At 49.7% G+C, this 21,899-nt stretch overlaps 1 long non-coding RNA gene and 1 pseudogene across 1 annotated transcript; one reads left to right on the top strand and one right to left on the bottom strand.

Annotated features, from left to right (window-relative positions):
- The first annotated feature begins 4,264 nt into the window (after positions 1-4,264).
- On the top strand, positions 4,265-20,685 carry LOC132647958 (uncharacterized). The gene is made up of 3 exons (XR_009586284.1): positions 4,265-4,440; positions 19,298-19,695; positions 20,437-20,685. It is a non-coding gene; the product is annotated as an uncharacterized LOC132647958 (long non-coding RNA).
- Positions 10,802-11,267, bottom strand: LOC110557408 (large ribosomal subunit protein uL23-like; annotated as a pseudogene).
- Positions 20,686-21,899: the final 1,214 nt, after the last annotated feature.

The following is a 21,899-nucleotide window of genomic DNA, read 5'->3' as shown; positions in this document are numbered from 1 at the left end:
CAGGCAGGGGCTCTACCACTGAGCCACACCCCAGCCCCTCACTGGGGGATTCTAGGCAGGGGCTCTACCACTGAGCCACACCCCAGCCCCTCACTGGGGGATTCCAGGCAGGTGCTCTACCACTGAGCCACACCCCAGCCCCTCACTGGGGGATTCCAGGCAGGTGATCTACCACTGAGCCACACCCCAGCCCCTCACTGGGGGATTCTAGGCAGGGGCTCTACCACTGAGCCACACCCCAGTCCCTCACTGGGGGATTCTAGGCAGATGCTCTACCACTGAGCCACACCCCAGTCCCTCACTGGGGGATTCTAGGCAGATGCTCTACCACTGAGCCACACCCCAGCCCCTCACTGGGGGATTCTAGGCAGATGCTCTACCACTGAGCCACACCCCAGCCCCTCACTGGGGGATTCTAGGCAAATGCTCTACCACTGAGCCACACCCCAGTCCCTCACTGGGGGATTCTAGGCAGATGCTCTACCACTGAGCCACACCCCAGCCCCTCACTGGGGGATTCTAGGCAGGGGCTCTACCACTGAGCCACACCCCAGCCCCTCACTGGGGAATTCTAGGCAGGAACTCTACCACTGAGCCACACCCCAGCCCCTCACTGGGGGATTCCAGGCAGGTGCTCCAACACTAAGCCACAGCAACAACCATTTTTTTGGTATCTTAGAATGTTTGTATGTGATATATGAATACAGTGCATGCACACATGTATGTACAGATGCACCCATGCATGTTCCCAGAGGCCAGGGGAGGATACTGGATAGCCTGCTTTAGCTCATTCTGCCTTACTGGCCGGAGACCAGGGCCTTTCCCTAACCCTGAAGCTAGGATGGTAGCCAACAGATGTTCCCTGTCACCTCCCCCCATAGCTCTGAGCTTACAGGCACACATGTACACACACACACACACACTATCATGGCTTTTTTTTTTGGAGACAGGATTTCTCTGTGTAGCCCTGGCTGTCCTAGAACTCACTCGGTAGACCAGGCTGCCCTCAAACTCACAGAGATCCCCCTGCCTCTGCCTCCCCAGTTAAAGGTGTGTGCCACCGTGCCCAGTTCATGCCTGGTTTCTTAGTTTGGGGAATCAAAGCCAGGGCCTCATGCTTGGGTAGTGAGTGCTTTTACCCACTGGGTCACTGCTCCAGCCCCTCTTTCTGAGTTTTGTTTTTGTCTTGTGCTGTGCTCTAACTGGACTTGAGCATGCCCTTTGTCTGCCTCCCAGACTTAGTATGCAAAACAAGGGACCTCAGGCTCGACTCTGCCCACGCCCAGCAAGTCCATCAACACCACCATGATCTCGGCTCCCTTCCTCTTCCTGACCTTCTGGAGACTAAGCGCAGTTCACACTTTCCCTGGAGCCCTCCCAGGATCCTCCGCATATCCACCAAACAAGGCAGATACTGTCCCATTTAGAGCCTGGGAAGAGGCTCCCAGACAGTAACTTGCCTAAGACCACACAAGATGACAGGAGAGGAGCCAACAAGCATATTGCTTCCACTGGCCCTGTTCCTCAGGAATCTGAGAGAATCGGAATATTTCAGTCTCAGCAAATGTTTTTGCCTACCTTTTCTTTCCCCCTTATTCTTCCCTCTCCAACTCCCAAGTGCTGGGGATAGAGCCCAGGGCCATGCCATGCTAGACCATGCTCTACAGCTGAGCCATAGTCCTTGACCCTCACCAAAGGCTCTACCACTGAGCCACACCCCAGCCCCTCACTGGGGGGTTCTAGGCAGGGGCTCTACCACTGAGCCACACCCCAGCCCCTCACTGGGGGATTCTAGGCAGGTGCTCTACCACTGAGCCACACCCCAGCCCCTCACTGGGGGATTCTAGGCAGGGGCTCTACCACTGAGACATGGCCCCAACCATTTATTTTTTCTTTCTCACTAAACTGCCTAAACAGGTTCTGAACTCACCCTGTAGCCCAAAACTTGACCTTATGATCCTCCTGCTTTAGCCTCTGGGGAGCTGAGTGAGATTCCAGGCCTATGCCATCAGGCCCAGGGTTTTGTTTTGTTTTTGTTTGTGTTTTAATCTTCTGGCTGCCCTGGAACTAATTCTGTAGACCCAACTGGCCTAGAACCCACAGAGATCCGTTTGCTTTTGCCTCTCGAGTGCTGGGATCAAAGGCATGCACCACCACGCCTGGCTAGTGTATATTCATGTTATGGGCTACTTCCTCCAAACTGAACCATCTCTCTCCTAGAAGGTGGAGCAAGACTGAGGAAGCAAATGCTACTTACAAAGTACCAGAAGTAAACAAACACCCAAGTCTCAGGACTGAGACTTTCAACACACACACATACACACAAAACATACATACATACATACATACATACATACACACATGCAAACATATACAAATATACACAGAGACACAAACATATGCACACAGACACACACAAAATAAACACAATAAATCTCTTGAAGAAGTGTACGCATGTGGCGACACTCGTTAATCCCAGCATTCAGGAGGCAGAGGCAGGCAGCCTGCTCTGTACGGTGCAGTGGTTCCCGGCCTTCCTAACGCCTCAGCCCCTGCGTCCTGGTGACCCGCAGCCGGAACATCATTTCCGTCGCTTCTTCATAACTGTGATTTTGCTACTGTTATCAGTCTCAATGTAAATATCTGATATGCACGATATCTGACAGGTGACCCCTGTGAAAGGGTTGGATGACCCCCAGAGGGGTCTTGACCCACAGGTTGAGAACTGCTGACATGGTGCGTGTCAGGACTACACAGAGAGACCCTGTCTCAAAAAAAAAAAGAAATCAAAGTAAATAAATAAACGAACGAGCAAACAAACAAACAGATGAATATTAAAAAGTGGTTGTCTCCTGAGGAACTACACCCAAGGTTGACATCCTTCACACACGTCTGCACGCACGCACGCACGCACGCACGCACGCACGCACGCACGCACGCACGCTCTCACAAACTAGCTCGGGAGAGAAGAGGCGTTTCTGTTATCGCAGCTGTCTGCAGGTCCGACGGAGACGCCTGGGGTCCTAGCATGTGTGCGTCCCATGCTTTTTTCAGTGATGCAGTTGCCATAAACCCCTCACTTAGACTCCTGTACATCACCCAAAAGACCCCACCGGCGGCCTAAGCTCCACGTGGGGAGTCCGCACCCATCTCCCAGGGAAATGTCCCACAGCAACAGCCCCGACCCCATGGAGAGCCAAGCCGGGATAAAGTTTCCGTCCCACTTAGCCCCTCCCACTCCTGCCGTCTGCACGCCTGCCCCCTCCTCTCCACGCCTGCCGCCTCCTGTCGGCGTGCACACTCGGGTGAGCTGGGCTGACCGGAGACAGGTGAGTCAGGACGCTGGATTCTCGTTACACCTGTCCCACAGAACCTGGCATTCCTTCTGCTCGCTTCTGGAAAACTAGTAACAGAGGTGTAAACCGCATCCCAGGGCTCCCGTCCCAGGGCATATGACCAGGCAGCTCACTAATGAATGGGTGGCCACTGAGGGCTGTGACCCTCTGAGACATGCTACCCATCAGGTTTGCCAAGAAGGGTGGCTTGTCACAGAACGCCCGGGAGGTCACAGCAGGATCAGCCTGGCTGCAAGTGAGGGAAGACAATACCAGCCTTTTGTTCTGTTTTGTTCTTTTGATCGTGTGTGTATGTGTGTGTGTGTGTGTGTGTGTGTGTGTGTGTGTGTTCACATGCATGCGCGTAATGAGTATTTCTCTATGAGGTACTCTCCTCTTTCTTTTGGCAGTGTCTTGTACTGTCCTGGAACTCTTTAAGTAGATCAGGCTAGCCCTCAAGCCCCTACCTATCTCCTCCTGACACCGTGCCAACACCCTGAGATTTTTTTCTTTTCACTTGTTTCCTTGTTTGTTTGTTTTTTCTTTTTCTTTTTCGAGAAAGGTTTATTGTGTAGCTCTGGCTGTCCTGGAACTCGCTCCGTAGACCAGGCTGGCTTCAAAATCACAGAGATCTGCCTGCCTCTGCCTCCCAGAGTGCTGAGATTGAAGGCTTGTGCCACCACCACCCGGCCCCAAGCACTTTAGCATCTTAGCTAGGCCCTGTTTTGTGAGGGAGGGACTTGACCTGTGGCCCACGCTTGCCTTGAACTCCATATGTGGGCCAGGCTGCATTTGAACTTGTGTCCCTCCTGCCTTAGCCTCCTGAGTGCTGGCACCACACCTTTTTCCATAGCTGGGAGCGAGCCTCGTGGCTAAGGCAGAAACTGAGAACAAAGAGCAGACGGTCAACCTAGCAGGAGGCAGCCAGGCCGGTCCGCGCTGCACAGTACGCTCAAAGCAGCAGCATTCATAAGCTGCAAAAGGAGGAAGCTGCCCAGACAGCTGTCCATGAGTGTCTGGCTGCCTCAACAAACGCCAGGCTATCCGTGCGGTGGAATGTTAACCGGAGAAAGGAAGGCGTGGGGCTCCAGCCACGGCTCAGCAGGTAAAAACCCTCTAAACCATCAAAGGACCAGAAATCAGATTCCCCCATCACCCATATAAACGCCAAGTAGGTGTGGCAGCCCGCTGTAATTCCAGCATGCAGGATGGGGGACAGGGATCCCCGGAGACAGCTGGCTAGCTGGATCGGCCTAATCAGCTGTGTTCGAGAGAGATCCATAAGCCGGAGAGTGATCTGGGAGACGCTTGGCATCCGCCTGTGTCCCCCACACTCACAGGTACGTGCGTGCTCATGCACACACGTGAATATGCACACACACACACACACACACACACACACCCCAAAATAAAAGGGAAGGCGGGCTTGGTGCATGGTGCCGGATGGACAAGCTCCAAAAGCATGCTAAGTGACAGCGTGACGGTGCCAGACACACAGACCACAGATTGTGCGATTCCATTTATAGGAAATAGCTGGGATAAGAAAATCCATAGAGACGGGAGGGAAGCAGGGAGCCATCGGTGGCTGCCGGGAACTGGGGCGGTGGAGGGAGGAAACGACTCCGGAGTGGGTGTGAGGCTTTCTTTGTTGAAAATGTCCGGGACATGGATGTGATATAAACTTGGAGATTTTAGCCAGGTGGCAACACACCTAATTCCTAACATGTGGGAGACCGAGGTAGGAGGACCCCAAGGCCAGACCAAAACACACAGTCAGTTCAAGGCAGGCGCTGGGCAGCGTAGCAAGTTTTTGTGTCAAAAGAGAGTGGATAAGGAGTATCGGGGCTGCAGCTCAGCAAACGAGTGCTCACTGGTTTGCTTGATGCCTTAGGTTCTGCAAACAACCCCGAACCCGCCCACCCCCACAAATGAGAAGAAAAAGAGAACCTGATATGGTAGCCCACATGCCTGCAATCCCAGAGCTCGGGAAATGTGCTCGGGAAATTCAAGGTTCTGCTTAACTACATAGCCAGCTGGAGGTCAGCCTGGGCTACTCAGGCTCAAGAAGGAGGTGGGGGGGCTGTGGAGATGGCTCAGGGGATGGCGGTGCTCGCCATTCCACTGTGAGGGCCTGAGTTAGAATCCCACAGAAAAGCTGGGTTGCGGTTGCGTAAGCCTCGAAGGAGTCCTAGACATGGAAATCCCCAGAGGCGCCTGGGCCGGCTGGTGTGGGAGATGAAGGGGTGCACAACAGAGACCCCTCCTCACACACGGTGAAAGGCAAGAAGCAGCAGCCAAGGCTGTCCTCTGACCCCGGCCCGCCTGCGCGCTGCGGCATGCACGCGCAAAGTACAAGGAGGGCCGGAGGGGTATAATCAAGTGGCAGACCTGTCTGTGTGCAAAGTCCTGGTCCCTCGCACAGAAAACCAAGCAGACATAAGCCAGCCAGGCCCTCTCCTTAGGGGGCCTGTGAGAGAGCCACGGGAGAAGAACGTGGCCGGGTCCGAGAAACCTCAGCTTGACGAGCTGGCGAGAAGCAGTGGCACTGCTGTGGTTTCTCATTTAAGTGTTCGGGGCAGACAGCTCATCCCTGCTAATGGAAGGGGCCACCTCCGCTTCCTGGGTTTCGTGAACGGGGTAAAGACCCCTGAGGAAAACAAACAAAACCTGCCTGCCCAGGCAGCACAGCGGACGGCACAGGTCCATTAGTTTTCTGGGCGTGACTTCAGGTTAATTATTTATGAGGGGGCTACAGGAGAAGCAGAGCAGCGCACAGCCTTCTTGTAACCGCTTGGTTTCTCAGAAGGAGCCAAGAGGGACTCCGTGATCGGCATGAATAATAAAATAAGGAAAGTTAGGGACCGGCGGGTTTAATTTTACATTTCCACATCACAGAAGGCAGCAGGGGCAAGAACTCAGAGCAGGAGCTGGGAGGCAGGAGCCGATGCAGAGGCCATGGAGGGATGCTGCTTACTGGCTTGCTCATCACAGCTTGCTCAGCCTGCTTTCTTACTGAACCCAGGACCACCTGCTCAACGTTAGCCCTGCCCACAGCGGTCTGGACCCTCCCACATCAACCACCCACCAAACATTATTTTAGTTGTTCTTAAGACAGGGTTTCTCTGTGTGGCCCTCACTGACTTGGACTTGCTCTGGAGGCCAGGCTGGCCTCAAACTCGGAGATCTGCCTGCCTCTGCCTCCCAAGTACTGGAATTAAAGGCCTGTGCCACTAGGCCCAGTTTCATCAAGCCTCAGCACCAAATTATGGAGAATCCTAAAACATCCATCAGTTGGGGAATCGGTAGAAAAATGGCATATCTGTACAAGGCATTATTATTGTGGAGGTAAGGAGAAGAATTAAGAAAGAATACATACAAAATATGTATATGAAATTCACAAAGAATTAATAAAAAATATATTTTTTTGAAAAAACTGAAGCGAGGCAGTGATGGCACACACCCTCAATCCTGGCTCTCAGGAGACAGAGACAGGTGAATCTCTATGAGCTCAAGGCCAGTCTGTCTACATAACCAGTTTCAGGGCAGCCAGAGCTATATAATGAGGCTCTGTGTCAAATAAACATATATCTTGGTGGAGGCAGCGTCGGGGAGGGTTGACTGGCAAGATGGCTCAGTGAGTAAAGGGTCTTGCTACCAACTCTGAGGACCTTAGTTCGTTCCCAGGCCCCCCACGTAAGAAGAGGCCCGACTCCTGTTAGTTGTCCTCTGACACACATGCACACAAATTAATAAAGACGAAGTGTGCTTTGGTCTGGCCCTCAAACTAAGAATTAAAGGGGAAAGTTAGAGGCTGGCTGTAGGGGTGGCTCAGCGGTTAAAAGCACCTGCCATTCTTGCAGAAGACCTGGGTCCAGCTCCCAGAACTCTCTTCAGGCAGCTCACAACCAGAGAATCTGGTGCCCTCTGCTGTTCTCCACGGGCACCTGCACTCACAAGACACACATACGTACACATATATGCACATAAAATAAAACACAAATTAAATACATATTTTTAAAAAACAATTACTCATAAACAAAATATAGGCAAAAGGGAAAAGCAGAAAAAAAACATTGTTTCCCTGAAGCCTTCACTCTCTCTGGCTCTTATCTAAATCTCCTTCAACCAAGAACTGAATGGCGCTGGCCAACAAGCCACCTTCCTGATGTGAAGCAGATTAGATGTTGATTCTGAGATCACAATAGCATAAGCCTCCCTCCCATGAAAAATTCTAGTGCTAAGGATGGGGGAGGCACATGAAACAATTGAACTTCCACTTTTTAAAAGATAATGTTTGTTACACCTTATTCTTATTTAATGTAGTACTAGGGGTTGTACCCAGAGCCTTGTACATTCTAGAACACTCCCTGTCACTGAGCCACACCCCAGCCCCTCACGGGGGGGATTCTAGGCAGGTGCTCTACCACTGAGCCACACCCCAGCCCCTCATGGGGGGGATTCTAGGCAGGTGCTCTACCACTGAGCCACACCCCAGCCCCTCACAGGGGGATTCTAGGCAGGTGCTCTACCACTGAGACACCCCCCCACAAGTTTATCATGGAAGAAAGAAAAGTAATAAAAAGAGAAAAAGAGGCCTGCCCTATGGTTCAGCATGAACCTTAACCCTGGGTTAAATGCCCAGCACCTTATCAAAACTTGATGTGATAGTGCACACTTATAATCTTACCACTCAGGAGGCTCAGGCAGGAGAATCATGAGTCACATGACAATGTGGGCTACATAGCAAGTTCAAGGCAGTCTGGACTCCATGAGACCCTGTCTGGAAGAAAAACAAAAGGGAGAGAGAGGAAGATAATGGAGGGAGGGATCAAGGGAAGGAGGCCAAGCCAGGCATCATGGTGCACACCTGTTATCCCAGCACTTGGAAGGTGAAGGCAGGAGGAGCCCAGGTGCAGTGTTGTCCTGGACTACCTAGAGAGTTTGAAGACAGTCTGTCAAGAGAGGGCAGGGGGGAGGGAGAGCACAACAGAAATGGAAGGAGGGAGAGAGAAATGCAATGTAATTTAAATATGATATATTTATTTACTGAGCATCCCATCCCTAGCCACTGTTGACAACTAAAACCTGACTTGCAGTTATCCATTTAAATCCCAAATATTCTTCCTTAAGAGCAAAGAGTGGCATATTAGAACACAATGAGAAGTCCCATGGAGGGGACATGATCTGCAACTCAGCCCCCAGAGGAGGTTTCATTTCCATCCCACTGGGCGAAGCTGCATCTTTATTGATTCTGAGGCATACTGCACTCCTCACATCTCAGCAAGAACCACTCATTTAGGTGTGAAATTTAATAAGTGACACATTTAATTATGGATGTTGACTTTGCCTGTCCTGGAGGGTGGAAAACAAAATGACTGTTATGAAACCCAGCACAAGAAGAATGAAGGAGCTGCCTGTTGGACCAGGAAATGGAGCCACCCACCACTGCATACTGAAGAAATGGAGAGGGCTGAGAAGTTACCTCAGTGGTGGAGCTCCTGCCTAGAATCCCCCAGTGAGGGGCTGGGGTGTGGCTCAGTGGTAGAGCCCCTGCCTAGAATCCCCCAGTGAGGGACTGGGGTGTGGCTCAGTGGTAGAGCACCTGCCTAGAATCCCCCAGTGAGGGGCTGAGGTTTGGCTCAGTGGTAGAGCACCTGCCTAGAATCCTCCAGTGAGGGGCTGGGGTGTGGCTCAAAAATAGAATACTTGCCTGGAATCCTCTAATGAAGGGCTGGGGGTGTAGTTCATATGTAGGGTACCTGTCTAGCTTGCACGGAGCCCTGGGTTCAATTCCTAGTACTGGCTGCTCTCCCTACCAAAAAGAATAAAGAGATGGAGAGGGGAGGAAACAGGGAGGTGTTCTGAGGCATGGTGAAGCTCTCCTCTGACAGTATCCACCTACCCATCCATCCTGCGGAGCCTTGATAAGAATCAAGTTCAAAAATGTTGCTTGGTAAATTTTAAAACTTTATTATTGTGTGGGTAAGATTTGCGAGTGCCAGTGCATGCATACCACAGTGTGCGCATGGAGGAAAGGATGTTCAGGGTCAGCTCTCAGCTTCTACCTTCTTGAGGCAGGCTGGCTCTTGCTTCCACCATGCACTGTACTCAAGGCTGCCTGAGCCTTGAGCTTCCAGGCATTTTCTTGGCTCTGTCTCCAAGCTTGCTGTAGGAGTGCTTGATTTCCAGATGTGGGCTCACCATATTCAACTTTCTTTCTTTCTTTTTTTTTTTTTAAGATGTATTTATTTATTATGTATACAGTGTTCTGCCTGCATGTACACCTGTAGGCCAAAAGAGGGCGCCAGGTCTCATTACAGATGGTTGTGAGCCACCATGTGGGTGCTGGGAATTGAACTCAGGTCCTCAGGCTTGCACAGTGAAGTGTTTACCTGCTGAGCTTATACTTAGGACTTTCTCTTTTCCAGAGACATGCTGCTCCCGCCCCCCTTCCCCCGCTTTCCTTCTTCAGTCAATTCATCCTTTGGAAGCTACAGCCCAGAAGTACCCACCTCCTCCAGGGGAGCCTTCTTTTGTTGGTTTGTTTTGTGACGAGGTCTCACCATATACCAGGCTAGCCTCAGACTCCCTGTGTAGCCATAGATAACCTTCAACCCCCAGCTCCATCTTTCACCACCTCCCAGACACTAGGATTACAGGCCTGATCCAACATACCAAGTGCATGCATTACTGGGGTGAACCCAGGATTTTGTGCATGCTAGTGAAACGCTCCAACTGTGCTATGGCCCCAGCAGTTCTTCTGTTTGTTCGTTTGCTTGTTTTGAGACAAGAACTCATGTAGCCCAGGCTACCCTCAGATTCATTGTGTAGCAGAGGACAGCCCTAAAGTCCTGATCCTGTACTTCTTTTTGTCTTGTTTGTTTTAAGACAGGGTCTCTCTGCGTAGCCCTGGCTCTCCTGGAATGCTCTGTGTAGACCAGGCTGGCCGCAGTGCTGAGATTAAAGGCATAAGTCACTACTAAAATTGACGTTGGCTAGGCATTGGGGTGCACTCATGAGGAAGAGGCAAGCAGGTCTCTGTGAGTGCAAGGCTAACCTCATCTACATAGTCTGGATGCCGGGCAGTGATGGCGCACGCCTTTAGTCCCAGCATTTGGGAGACAGAAGTAGGTGGATCCCTGTGAGTTCCAGGCCAGCCTGGTCTACAAAGCTAGTTCCAGGTCAACCATGAACTAAATAAAAAAATCCTCTCTCAAAACAAAACAGAAAACAAACAAACAAGTAAAGAAATAAATAAGAAGGAAGGAAGGCAAGAATGCTTGAAATTCTGAACATGGAATTGTCTGCCACTTAAGAGTTCTGAGCATCCTAGCTCAGGAGGCATTCCTGTGGAGTCCAGGGACACCATGGCTGAACTATACTTCTTCCAAAGTCACTTCTTTTTCTTCTTTTTTTTTTTTATGGTGGAAAAAGTATATATTTAGAATTAGCCAGCTGGACTCAGTTTAGATGATCCCAATCTTGTTGGCAACATCCAGAGCATCATAATCAGGAGCCAAGCGAACATACGTCTTCTTCTCTCCTTCAGGCCTTATCAGGGTATTCACCTTGGCCACATCAATGTCATAGTTTCTTCACGGCCTGTTTGATCTGGTGCTTGTTGGCCTTGGCATCCACAATGAACACAAGTGTGTTATTGTCCTCTGTTTTCTTCATGGCTGACTCAGTGGTCAGGGGAAGTTTGATGATGGCATAGTGGTCAGGCTTGTTTCTCCTGGGTGCACTCTTCTGAGGGTATTTGGGCTGCCTCCGGAGCCGCAGGGTCTTGGGCCACCGGAAGGTGGGTGACTCGGGGATCTTCTTTTTGCGGCCGAGGATGCCTTTCAGCGCTGCCTTCTTGGCTTTCAAGGCCTTCGCTTTGGCCTCGGCTTTGGGAGGGGCAGGAGCTGCCTTCTTCGCTTTCAGCGCCATCTTGGCAAAAAGACCCAAAGTCACCTCTTTCTCTGATGACTCTGAATATTGGAGTTAACAGAGTTCAAAGCCATCCTGAAGTCACAAAGCTGTGCTTACATTCCCGCTTCGTAATCTGTGGGGCACAGATGCTCTCCGAACCTTTAGAACTTAGAACAGCGAGGGGCTGCGGGAATGGTTTGATGTAGTATCTGTTGCTAAACTGGGATCTCCAGCACCCCTGTAAAAGCCAGGCGTGGTGGTGCACGCTCATAGTCCCATCACTGGGGACATGGGTTCAGGGAGGGACAGTCTCCATGGACCAGGAAGTTCCAGGGTCAGTGAGAAACCACGTCTTAAGCGATAAGGTGGTTTCCTTCAATGATGAACAGTGCTATGGAAGTGTAAGCCAAACAAACCCTTCCTCCCCCTGCCCTGCCCCCAAAAAGAAAGAAGGTGGCATGGCAGCAGGGTGCCTCATGGGAAAGTGCTTGTCAACCCCAACAAACTATGTTGAAGCCTGGGACCCACATGGTGGAAAAAGAGAACTAACTCCCTCAGGGTGCCCTCTGCCCACCACACGTGGGCCACGGCACACATATGACCACACTCACACATACACATCACACACAAAAACAAATAAGAAAACCATAAAAAAGAAAATAAGGAAATAATGTGGGTGCTGGAGAGATGGCCCAGTTCTGAGAGTGCTGGCTGCTCTTGTAGAGATGCCATCCCAGGTAGCTCCCAGCTTCATGTAACTCCACCTTCAGGGGCTCTGATGTCTATTTTGGCCTCAGGCTGGAGCTTGTCTGGCCACCATAAGAGCTACATGTTCTTGGAGAGATCCTGCCTCAAAGGGATAAAGTGCAGTAAGACAGAGTAGCGTGCCCCTGCACACGTACGTATAAAATTAGTCCTAACTGGAGGCGCGTGCCTGTAACCTCAGCGCTTGGGAGGTCCCTTTTCAAAAAATGGAAGAAGGCGGCTGGAGACGGCCAGGCGCCTGAGAGCACTTGCTGCTCTTTGAGAGGCCCAAGGTCCAGTTCCCAACATCCATGTCAGGTGGCCTGCACCTACCCATAACTCCACTTCTCTCTTGCTTCTGTGGGCACCTGTACACACACCCCTGCATGGAAACACACACACACACAAGACTTAAAAGGAAGAGAAACAGAAAAAGGGAGGGAGGAAGAAAAGAGAAGAAATTTGCAAGAAGTCAAACAAACAAATCCTCTTCTGGGAGATTTGAGATCTGATGACACAGCCTGGCTATGTGCAAAACTGAAACTTGACAATGAGCCAGCCAAAGGTCATCTGTAAGGTCGCTCAGCTGGGGAATGTGCCACCGTGTTCGTCACTGGCAGAATGAGCCGGGGTCGTTCACATGAGGGAAGACTGGAAGGCAGTGTGAGATGAGCAGGCCCATTAGAAGGGGCAAAGCACATATCTTCCTGTGTGGTTATTAATGGCTTTTGAGACGGGGTCTGGCCTCATGGTGCTACAAAGAATGAGTTTGAATCCTGACCCTCTTGCCTCCCAAATGCTGGGATTACAGGCATGGGCCACCATCCTGGGTTGACACTGTCTTTTACAAACATTAGAGGGGTGGGTGAAATGACATCAGCCGCCAAGCCTGAGGACCTGAGTTCAGTCCTCGGGACCCAATTGGCGGAAGCTGAGGACTGACTCTCCAAAGCTGTCTACTGAGCCGGGTGGTAGTGGTGCATGCCTTTAATCCCAGAGGCAGGAGGATCTCTGAGTTCCAGGGCAGCCTGGTCTGCAGAGTAAGTTCCAGCCAGGCTACACAGAGAAACCCTGTCTAAAATTAAAAAAAAAAAAAAAATAGTCCTTTGATGTCTATACACATGCAATTATTGCACATGCACACACACTAAGTAAACAAATAAATGTAAACAGAATTAAAAGCTTTAGAAATGTTTGTGCCCTTTCACCCAGTAAACATCACCTCTCAGAAATCAATTTAAAAAATTACAGAAGTACAGGTGAGTTTCTTTAGCTCTCAAAAATAGATAGATAGATAGATAGATAGATAGATAGATAGATAGATAGATAGATGATTCAGCTTCAAAAATCTCAGCCTTGCAAGATGAGTTACTTGTATTTTTGGAGAAATTTGTCATTTTGTAATGTTTATTTGTGTATGTGTGTGTGTGTGTGTGCGAGAGAGAGAGAGAGAGAGAGAGAGAGAGAGAGAGAGAGAGAGAATGATCACGCAAAGGTCAAATGACAACCTTGTGAAGTTGGTTCTTCCACTTTTACATGGACTCCTGGGATTGGCAGCTAATTCTTTCACCCACTGAGCCAGCTTACCAACCCTGAAGTGGACTTAATAGAAGGAAAAATTACCTGGCATTGGTGGTACAAACCTTTAATCCCAGCACTCAGAGAGAAAGAGGCAGGTAGATCTCTGTGAGTTCAAGTCCAGCCTGATCTACAAAGTGAGTCCAGGACAGCCAGGGCTACAAAGAGAAACTCTGTCCCGAAAAACAAACAAACAAACAAAAAAACAAATAAACAAATAAATAAAACAAACAAACAAGAGGAAAATAATTTATGTTGTTAAAAAGGCAGAACAATAGCCTTTATCCTAGCAACTGGGAAGCTTGGGCCAAGCTGATGATCTGAGTCGGATCCCTGGAACCCACACAGTAGGAGAGAATTGATTCCCAAAAGTAGTTCTCTGACCTCCGTACTTACACTGTGCTTACACACACACATGCGCGCGCACACACCCCTCCACACCCCCCACATACATACCATACACCCCCTCACATAGACCCCCATATCCTCACCCCACACAAACACACACCCCCAAGTCCCCCCACACCACACACATACACACACACCTCTACCCCCCCGAGTAATAATAATAAATATATTTTTGTAAAAAAAAAAAAAAAGAAGAAGAAGAAGACTCTTTGAAAGTTTGAGGCCAACCTGGGCTACACAGCAAGGTCCTGTCTCAAAAAAAAACTAATAAAGAAATTAAAATAAAAGCAAGGCAGCGGCAGCACACAACTTTAGTATTCGGAAGGCAGGCAGATCTCTGAGTTTGAGAGTCCAGGACAGCTAAGGCTACATAGAGAGACCCTGCATTTATCAAAATAAATGTTTTAATTAATTAATTAGTTAATTAAAATAAAAGTCATGCCGGTCATGCTCACAAATACAACCTCCATAAGCCTTCTTTTTAAATATGATGATATATTTTACAAAACAATAGATAAGGAGCTAGAGAGATGCTTAATGGTTAAGAGCACTGGTTGCTCTTCCAGAGGACCAGGGTTCAATTCCCAGCACTCCCATGGCAGCTTCCACGGGACTCCAATGCCTTTTTCTGTTCCCACATGTGGTGCACAGATATGCATGTGTGTGAAACACCCACACATAAAATAAATATAAATCAATCTTTACAAATAAAATAAATAAAATCCCAGTATCAGGGTGGGAAGATGGCCCTGTAGAAGAGGGTGTGCCAACCTGATGGCCTGAGTTCAAGTCCCCAGGGCCCGTGTAAGAGGCCAGGCATGGCACCTGTCACGGCAGCTGGGAGGGGGTGAAATCAGGATCTCTGGGGCCCGCTGGCGACCAGGCTCAGCTCTCGGTTCAGTGAGACACGCTGTCCCGAGGAAGTAATCAAGCGGGGCACCCCCTGTCTTTCTGGCCTCCACACATGCATGGGTGTGGACACCTGCACAGATACATTGTCACACATTCGTGCACACCAAAAAAATTTCAAATTTTTACCCAAGAATAAAATGGCTGGTAACATGATTCAGGTGGCAAAGGAGCTTGCAGCCAAACCTAAGTTCAGTCCCTGGGAAAGAGAAGTAGAAGGAGAGAACTGACTTTCTCAAGTTGACCTCCACTCTGAATACCATCACACAAGCGTGCGTGCACACACACGCACACACACACACACACACACACACACACACACACACGTACACATAAGTTAATGAAATATTAAAAAATAAAATAAGAGACCAGAAAGATGGCTCCGGGGTTAAGAACACTGGCTGCTCTTGCGGAGAACCTGGGATTGACCCCCAGCACCCACATGGTGGCTCACAACCACCTATAACTCTACTTTCAGGGCATCTAACACCCTCTTCTTGCCTCCATGGGCACCAGGCACACTTAAGATGCACAGACATACATGCAGGTAAAACACTCACACACATAAAATAAAGTTTTAAAAGGATAAAATAAAAGCCCAGCACTGCTTTTTAGAAAAGCTTGCCTGTAGGTTCCCAGTGTCTCAATCTGCTGTGCTGGAGCTAAGTGCGGTCCTACTCTCTTTCATCCCTGTGAACTCAGAAGACACACACACTGCAGCTAAAAGCATGCTTTTGCTAGTGATTTAGTTTATGGATGTTATAAATATAATTGACTTGTAAAGGAGAGAGCACATTCTTTCAGACTCCGGCATATCTCCTCAGATGGGCTTAATTAAGACGAAATATTCTGTAAATAAAACGCCTCATCAGAATGCATGACATTTTTAGAACTTAAACATGACCATGGAAGCTTCAAGACACTAAAAAATATGAAAAGCAAGCATTCTTCCTTGTCAAGAGTCCCAAAATATGTCTCAGTATGCACGAAGATCCAAGACCCCAGAACAAAGACTCTGGACTTGATATTTTAATACTCACATTAAAAGACCAAGAAATATGACCGCAGTCTGGATGAAATTGGACAAAACCTGGAAGGCGATCAAATAACAAAAGGAAGTACCTTTCAACATAAGAATTTTCAGTTTGATTAACGAGGCCTACAACAGGACGGGGCTGGGTAACCATTTCCAGGCAAAAGTTTCTGGTTAGAGCTGAGCAATTAAAAAGTTTGGAAACTCCTTTCCCCAGAACCCACAAATGACAGTGAACTCTGTCAACATGGCACAACTAGAATCACGTAGGAAGAGAGTCTCAGCGAGGTCTATCCCAGGGTTGGTCTGTGGCTGTATCTGTGGGGAATGGTCCAGAAGAATGTGCCCACTCTGGGTGGCACCATTCCCTAGGCAGAGGGAGCCTTGAACTCTATGAGGGTGGAAAAACTATCTGACCACAAGCGTGAGCGGAGTCATTTCTCTCCTGACTATGGGTGTGAGGTGTCTGAAGTTCCTACCTCGACTTTCCCTCCCTGAAGGACTGTGACCTGGAATTGTCACCTGCAATCAGCCCCTTTCTCCCCTGAGTTGCTTTTTGTCAGGGTATTCATCACAGCAACAGATGCCAGGCAGGTATCTGTAACATCAGGCATAGGAATTCTAATGCTCAGGAGACAGAGATGGGGGAACCTCAAGATCAAGCTGGCTACTGAGACCATCCAGATAGGATGAGTTCTAGGCTCAACTGAGAGACCCTCCTTCAATGAATAAGGTGAAGAATGACTGAGGTGACTGAGAAGGACAGCCAACATCAATCTTGGGGCTCCACACGAATGTATAACACACACACTTACCTAAATACATGCAAACAAACATATCATCTTAGTTAGGGTTTCTATTTCTGTGAAGAGACACCATGACCAAAAGCATCCATTATAAAGGAAAACATTTAACTGGGTCTGGCTTCCAGTTTCAGAGTCTTAGTCCATCATCATCAAGGCAGAAAACATGGCGGTGTGCAGGCAGACATGGTGCTGGAGAAGGAGCCAGGAGTTCTACATCTTGATCTGCAGGCAGCGGAAGGAGACTGTGTGCCACAATGGGCATAGCTTGAGCATACGAGACCAAAAAGTCCACCCCCACAATGACATACTTCCTCCAACAAGGCCACACCTCCTAATAGTGTCACTTCTTATGAGCCAAGCATTCAAACATATGAGTCTATGGGGGCCATAGCTACTCAACCCACCACACATATGTAACATCCAAATACACACCAAAGGAAAAAAAAAAGATATTTTTAAAGTGTCATGGGACCAGGCAAAATGGCCTTTAATGCCAGCCCTTGGGAGGCAGAGACGAGTAGATCTCTGTGGCTCAAGGCCAGCCTGGGCTACATACAGTGAGACCAAGTTTCAAACCAAAGCAAACAAATAAACCAAAGTTGTCCCGGACTGGGGACATGGCTCAGTCGGAAGAAGATTTGACTAGCATGCATGGAGTCCTGGGTTCTGTCCCCAGTACTATGTACAACTGTGCACACCTATATTCTTAGCATTTAGAAGGCGGAGGCAGGAAGATCCTTAGCCACAGAATAAGTTTCAGGCTAGCCTGAGCTATAAGAGACTCTGTTTCAAAAACATAAACACAAAACAAAAAGGTATCATTTCCAGTTTACAGCCTGAAAGGACTTTGTTGTGGCACAATCGGTTTGATACAAGGATGTTGAAGGTTTGCTACATTTCCTAAAGTCTGAGGCTGGGATTACAGGCCACGCCCACCCGACAGTCACAGATAAACAAGGGCTGTCTTTGTCTCTCAGCATAAGTAGGTGTGTGAGGCTCTGGCTTTCTTTGCATGCGCATGCGCACATGCACACACGCATTCTGCTAATGAGGCTGGGTTTAGCACGGTTGGTAGTGTACCAACTTGCTTAGCACACACAAAGCCCTGGGTTCCCTGTGTGGTGCTGAACACTTGCAATCCCAGAACCAGGGAAGTGGGGGCAGGAGGATTAGAAGTTGAAGGTCATTACCAGCTACATATCAGATTATATAGCACTCTGGGCAGCATGGGACTTCCAGGTATAGGCTGTTTTGCGGCTTACACCCAGGTGGATTTTAATGATGAGCCTCTTGGGGCAGAAATTCATGCCTGGGCCCGCTTCCTTGGCCCCCACCCCCACTCTTACCTCACGTCCAGGGCCACTGTCTGGCTCTGAGTTGTCTATGGATCTAAGAACAGCTATGAGATTTCGAAGCCTGGGGTCATATTTCACTTCTCAGTACGCCCATGAACTTGCAAAAAGTTTAAAAGACAAATGTTGCAATTTAGTATGTATTCTCTTTTTTTGTAGTGTGTGTGTATGTGTGTGTATGAGAGAGAGAGAGAGAGACCTTTGACCATGGCTGTCCTGAAACTAAAGTAACTAAAGATGACCTTGAACGCTTCATCCTGCCCCTTCCACCATACCTGGCTTAGTGATTCATTCTTTTAAAGAACATTTTTACAGGGGTTGATTGATTGGTGTGAGGGGAATCGTGCCACAGCAGCCATGTGGAAGTCAGAGGACAGCCTGTGACAGTCTGTCCTTTCTTTCCCCTGTGGGGCCCAGGAATGGGACTCAGATTGCCATGCTTGGCAGCGAGGACCTTTTTGTAGACCAGGCTGGCCTCAAACTCACAGAGATCCACCGGCCTCTCTGCCTCCTGAGTACTGGGATCACAGGTGTGTGCCACCACCAGGTTTAGCATTTATTCTTGACAATGCGGGGTGACAGGGAGATAAGCAGAGCCCAGGGCCCTGTGCGTTACAGGCATGTGATATGCCCTTGAGCTGCGGCCACCAGCCCCATTCTTAGAACTTGCCATCCAAAATTCTCAAGGCCAAAAAAAGTTCACAGAAAACATTTCAAAGATGGGTGGACTCCATGTTTCCCAATAAAGAATCTACTTTCTGTTTCCAAATATATCGAGTGCTCTGAGCATGACCACACTCTTGATTCTCTTTCTTCCAGGGAGGGTTTAGCTGGAGGAGAATGAGGTAAAGCATCCGCTTATAGAATCAGACATTTTCTAAGTTATTCGTCTATTAATGTGATTTAAAAAAAACAAAACCAAACATTTCTTTGGAGACAGTCTTGTGGCCCAGTGTTTGCTACTCTGTGGGTTCCTCTTTCTTCCACCCTTGCAACCCTCTAAAACTAAATAAGAGGGGAAAAAGAATAGAGGGGAAAGGAAAAAGATTCCTGGATAAAGTCAAGGGTCGGGAAAGGGGTGGGCATCACTGTGAGACTACATCCTGCTGATTAGGGGCGTCAGGTTCTTTGGGGCCAGTTTGGTCTTCACAGTCAGGATATCTAATTTCTTCTTGTTGTTTCCTCTTTCTGCTGGACTACTTAAACTGTGACCAATAGCAACCAGCCAGCAACCTCCCGCGCCTCGCCTCGCCCCAGCGTTTATATACCAACTAAAGAGTCCCCAGAATTCAAACCACCGCACAGCCCCAGGAACTGTCTGCGGCGGGTACAATCACTGCGAGAGCACGAGGCAAAGCAGAGTCGGCTGTACAGTCCCATGTCCCCACACCTGGGATTAAAAGGAAAACAAACCCAAAGTCCAGCATTCTCACTACCAAGCCTCGTCCCAGGCTGGCTTCAAACTCACCGTGTGAACTCCTGCTCTGCTCCCCGCGCCTGAGCGCTGAGATTACTGGCGCGGACGCACGCCCTGTTCATGACGCGAGCTGCAGATAGAACCCAGGGCTTCACTCCACCAGCTGAGCCGCAGCCCCACCTAGGTTGCTAAGGAGGAGGTAGGACGAAGGGGGGAAAGAGAAAGCTTTGTCGGGGGAGGCAATGAGGGGTCCCTTAGCACTAGGAGCCCATCCCAGGCGGCCCCCGTAGCCAGGATGGGTGATTCAGGGTCGATGGTAGCTGGGAGGAGAGAGGCTGAGGCGACCCCAGAAATCAGGCTGGAGGGCGAGGGCCCAGGCCAGCATGCGGACTGTCATCGCAGAACTCCAAGCCTGGCCGAACAGTCCTACTGTCTGAACACATCGCCGCGAGAGAGCGAAGCCAGACACGGACTATATGTTACAGGGTTCCACGCGGAGGAGATGGCAGGAACTGGGGAGCCCACAGGGACAGCTGGGGGAGGATGGGCAGGGCCTCTCTGGCTCCTTTGGGGGTGATGAAAATGTCCGGAAAGCAGGCAGTAGCAGTGGTTGCTCAACAATTCTCAAAGAACCAAACATCACGAATGGTAAATTATGCCCCGGTGCTTTACTGGTATTAAGGGGAGGCTGGGAGGAAGCAGGAAATAGATGCCTGCTGATGCCAGCACGTAACCCAAGCACTTGGGAGCAGGCAGAGGTAGAGGTGCAGGAGTTCAAGGTCAACCTCGGGGATAGACTGAGCTGGAGGCCAACCTGAGCCGACCCTGTCTCAGACACACACATACACACACACACACACACACACAGGTAGAATGTTCGCTGTTAGGAGCTATAGGAAAGGTATAGGAGTCAATGTTTAATTTATTTCTGTTTCAAAAGATGAAGAATGTTCTGCGCATGATGGAGGCAGCAGATGCACAGCGACTGTGTCGGTGCCAGTGGACCGGTCACGTGGAAATGACTTCAGGGGCAGCTCCCCCGACCTCCTGGTGCCGGGTGTTGAGCCCAGTGCCTTGTGCTTGCAAGACAAACATGTCTCCGGGTACATTCCTGCTCCCCAAAAAACGCTTTTTACATACACCATGTAAGCAATGTGATCATTTGAATTTTAAATATATATAAAATCTCTGTGTGCGTCTAATGAGCAGTCCCGGAGGAGGGGGAAGACGGTGGTCCACCCCTGGAGCTGGGCTCCTGGGCAGATGAAAGCTGCCAGGTGAGAGTGCGGGATCTGAACTCGGGTCCTCTGCAAGAGCAGCAAGTGCGCTTAACGGCTGAACCATCTCTCCAGCCCTCCTGTTTAACCTTTTCAATTACAAGTTTTAGACTCCATTGAATTATTTACTACGCTGTAGCCATCAGCTGACAGGTGCTTGCCTAGTGCGCACAAAGCCCCGGGTTCCATCCCCAACACTGCAGTGTGTGTGCGTGGGTGTGTGGGTGTGCACCGGGCCAGTGCGAGCACGTGGAAGTCAGAGGACAGTTGATGGGAATCGGGCCTCTCCTTCCACCTCGAGGGTCCCAGAGACCTAGCTGGGTTGCCTGGCTTTGGGGCAGGGGCCGTGGTCCCCGGAGCCATCTCACCGGCCTGCTGATTTGTGAAATCGCTCTCTGGAGAAGTAACCATGTCATAAATTATCGTGCAGGCCACGCATGGTGGTGCGAAGCTGTGATCTCACACTCAAGAGGCGGAAGCAGGAAGAGTGCTGTGAGTTCCAGGCTAGCCTACACCACAGATATAATCGTGAGCAGTCCTAGTACCAGTGCATAGAACAGAGAAGAGGGACACAACAAATCTCAACTAAATAGTTCCCCATTCCACGGTGGAAACATCACCAACCTTCCAATAAGGCATATGGGAAAACTGGAAAATGGTGCCATTGTCCTAACTTGAAAAATCAGGACAACTAGGTTGGGCTTTGTTGACAGTGTTTGCATAGTATGCCCAAAGCCCTGGGTTCCATTCCCAGTGCTGTAGAAGAACTGAGCATGGTACAGCATGCCTGTATTCCAGCGCTCAGGAGTTAGAGACAAGGGAATTATAAATCCAAGGTTATTCCCAACTGCATACTGAGTTCAAAGCTAGCCTGGGCTACATGAGACCCTGTCTCAAGAAAATTACTCAGAGCCATCCCCCACCTGGTGCCACATGACCCAGGCAGGGAGTGAGCCTGAAACAACCTCCAGTCTGAAGGGGGGGGGGAGGCTGTGAGGAGCAAGCCTGAGTCGACCACCAGCCTGGTGCCATGCAGCCCCGGCGGGCAGACCACACCAGAGGCGACCCCCTGCCCAGTGCCACATGGCACAATTGGGGCATAGCACTCCTAGACCACTCCTGAAAT

The sequence above is a fragment of the Meriones unguiculatus genome, chromosome 15, assembly GCF_030254825.1.
Source record: "Meriones unguiculatus strain TT.TT164.6M chromosome 15, Bangor_MerUng_6.1, whole genome shotgun sequence".
Classification (NCBI taxonomy): domain Eukaryota; kingdom Metazoa; phylum Chordata; class Mammalia; order Rodentia; family Muridae; genus Meriones; species Meriones unguiculatus.
Note: the sequence above shows the minus strand (reverse complement) of the source record. Positions and strands in the feature narration are given on the sequence as shown.